Genomic DNA, 3574 nt, shown 5'->3' on the forward strand with positions numbered 1-3574 from the left:
AATGGCTGTTGATATAGAGAGGAATCGATGTTGATAGATGTTGAAACCAACCAAGAGCAAACTAGCTCTGAGAAAGAAAGCTATAGATGCTTGTCAAGACTGAGAGGAATCGATGCCTGTCAATAGGGATCAATATCAATAGGTATTGATCCCTATCAATACTTATTGTAACCAATCCTTATCAATAGGTGTGGAAATTGATAGGCATTGATGCCTGTCAGTATCGAGAGGGATTGATGTCAATAGTCTTTGGTGTCTACTGAGGGAAAACCAGGTACAAGAGCAAAAGCTATAGTCCCTGGCGAGATTGTGAGGTATCAATACCTTACGATAAAGCTGGATATCTATAGATGTCATTCTGAAGTGATACCTTTTGAAATCAATACTCATAGAGGCCTCCCAATACTGAGAACAATCGATGTTGATAGATGTTGGTGCATACCGAGAACTAATCTGGTCTGAGAACAAAAGTTATAGATGCCATCTGAAATCGAGAGTTATGTATGCTAAGCAAAAGACATCCATATCAACAGGTGACAATAAGTATCGATACTATGGAAATAAACTCCTACTGATAAGCGTGGATATCTCAAAAGGGTCCTGACCCTGAAACTGCCACCTCAAATAAGGATCAGAGGCCTAGGAGAAATCTTGGTGGAGCCCTGCATTTCCTTTAGCATGACCTTTGCACCGCAGAACCATATTCTGACAGAGACTTTATCTCTCTTCTAAAGATAACACCAATTTAAAACTAACCTCAGGAGGGGCCTGAACCTGAGCCATCCAGACAGATTCCTGGCCGAAGGGAAGAGAAGTTCTGGGAGGAAACTTGGTGCAGTCACGCATTCCCTTCCTGAAGCCATCTGCAGACTGACTTGAAATGGGACTTGATACACCATTACTATCCTAACCCTAATTCTGACACGAAATACGGGAAAATCAGAAACGTGCCCTAAACCCAACAACCCAATATAAAGGCAGAGGAAATGGAAGAACGGGGAGCAGTGTTGGAGCAGCCCTGCATTGCATTTGGCATGCCATTGGTAGTTCAGCCAACATACGGCTCTACAATTTACAAGCTTCTGAAAACTAACCGTAAGCCTAACGCTAACAGTAACCAAACACTAAATTTAGGGTCATCAGCCTTATTCCCTCTCAGCCTTGGATGGGGCTGGTGGGCTCAGCTTCAGGCGCCACCTCTGATGACCCTAAAAATTAAGGTTAGGATTAGGTTTAGGTTTAGGTGACGGATAAAGTGTGGAGGTGCAGGTGGAGCGGGGCTGCAAAGGGCATGCCAAAGGCAATGTGGGACTGCAGCCACCTTGCTCTGAGGAGACCTTTGGCCTCAGAGCCTTGGATGGGGCTGGCGGGCTCAGCTTCAGGCGCCGCCTCAGATGACTCTTAAAATTAGTCTTAGGGTTAGGAGAACAAAAAAGGATGGAGGTCCAGGGTGAGTGGGGCTTCAAAGGAATGCCAAAGGCAATGCGGGGTTGCAGTCACTTTGCTTGAGGATACCTTTGGCCTCGGAGCCTTGTATGCACAGGCGGGGTCAGCTTCAGGCGTCGCCTCCAATGACCCTAAAAATTAGGGTTGGGGAGAGGGGAGGGAAAAAGGGTGGAGGTACAGGGGGAGTGGGTCTGCAAAGGAATGCCAAAGGCAATGCGAGGCTGCAGCCACCTTGCTCTGAGGACACCTTTAGCCTCGGAGCCTTGGATGGGGCTGGCGGGGTCAGCTTCAGGCCCTGCCTCCGATCACCCTAAAAATTAGGGTTAGGGTTAGGTTTAGGTGAGGGATAAAGCGTGGAGGTGGAGGGGGAGTGGGTCTGCAAAGGACCTGCCAAAGGCAATGCGGGGCTGCAGCCACCTTGCTCTTAGGACACCTTTGGCCTCAGAGCCTTGGATGGGGCTGGTGGGCTCAGCTTCAGGCCCCACTTCCAATTACCCTCACATTTGGCCTGTCCATGCCCGTTTTATTTTTGGAAATCCATAGGCATCGATGCCTTTTTTTATTGGGACGTAGTTATATCAGTTGTCGTCAATGTCCTTTCAGGCAAAGCTAGGCCCTATAAGGGTAGGTATAGTTATGTCTTGAAATATTGAAATTTCGGTGAACATTCTTAGTTTTTAATGTTTATAATGTTCAGTAGGTTTTAATACCTATCTATATTGATCTCTCTTGCTTCGTATGGATAGGAAACAATGCCTGTTAAGGTCATGAGGCATCGGTGACGTTTGATAGTGTTCAATAGTGAACAATGTAGGAGAAGAAATATTTATTAGAATTTTCCTGATTAGAAAAAGTGAAACTGAATTTGATCTTGTTGTCAATGGAAAAGCAATATTATCAGAGGTTATTGTAATATCTTACTGCATGGATTCTGCTATTCATGTTTTTAAATCATGTTGTGATATGTGAAGCTATATTAGTTTTGTTACTTATAGACAGTCTCTTTAACTTCAGAACTTAAGTCCTTGTTGAGTCTAAAAGTAAGCCCAAACTCTAAGTCCTTTTATCATCCTATTAGCTGTGGTTTTTGAGGCAGAGAAATGTGTAGCTAAATATACTCCACCAGTTCCTCTTCTGTTTCTTGTCTTCCTCCTGTTCAGAGCAAAAGAGAGAGATAATCTTGCCTGCTCTGCACGCTGGCCTCAGGAAGAATATGCTAGTTGTCCTCCCATAATAGAGACTCACAATTTTGCTCATTGATCCCTGCAGTCTTTCTATCCAGTTTTCCATGTTCTCATTTCAGGGCCCGTCTCTTCATCAGTCTTCCTGCTATCTCTGCTTTATTTAGGTACTGACTGTTGAGCCACACATGGTGCCCTTTTAAATCACATGCCCTGAAATATGTAAAAGACAGTCATGGGGCACAAAAGGGAAAATTCACTAGGGTTGGTCAGCAAGCAATTTTTGTTTCACATTATCTCTTTAAGTTAAAAACATTTTTGAGCTTTGGATCAGGTCCACATTGGTTAGACTGAGACTGAAGACTGTCTTCTTAGCCACAGAAGACTTTTATGATTCATCTTTTGTTGTTCATGTTGATTTTTTTTGTGAGTGTAAGATAGACAAATATAACTGAAAGAAGGAAGGCAATGATTGCTTCAGACCTGCAGAATAGCTGTAAAATCCCCAAATGCTTTCTAACATTTCTTCCATTTCTAATATTATTTAAAATGCTATAGAAAAGTGATTGCTTTTTAAAGTTAATTTTACAGGCAGCTATTCTACCTAATTCACTTCCAGTTTTTCAATAACCAAGAAACCAGACTATTTGGCTGGATAGATACTTGTAAAGTGTAGTCTTTCACATGACAGCACACCACTATTTACAGTGCAAGTTTAATTATCAAACATCTGGTTTCTATAGCAACAGAAAAGGACATTCATTATATAAAAATAAGTTGCACATCTATTTCAAAGCTAAAGCATATCTAATTAAGATGTAAGCTCCCAAGGCTTGGACTAAATCAAATCAAAGTTGTAGCAATGGGAGTACAGACTATATTTGTATAGAAAACCCCTAAGTGTCTAAAAAGTGGTTGGCTTTTGATTTTTTTTTTCAGTAAGTATC

Source organism: Apteryx mantelli, chromosome 2 (genome assembly GCF_036417845.1).
Source record: "Apteryx mantelli isolate bAptMan1 chromosome 2, bAptMan1.hap1, whole genome shotgun sequence".
NCBI lineage: Eukaryota > Metazoa > Chordata > Aves > Apterygiformes > Apterygidae > Apteryx > Apteryx mantelli.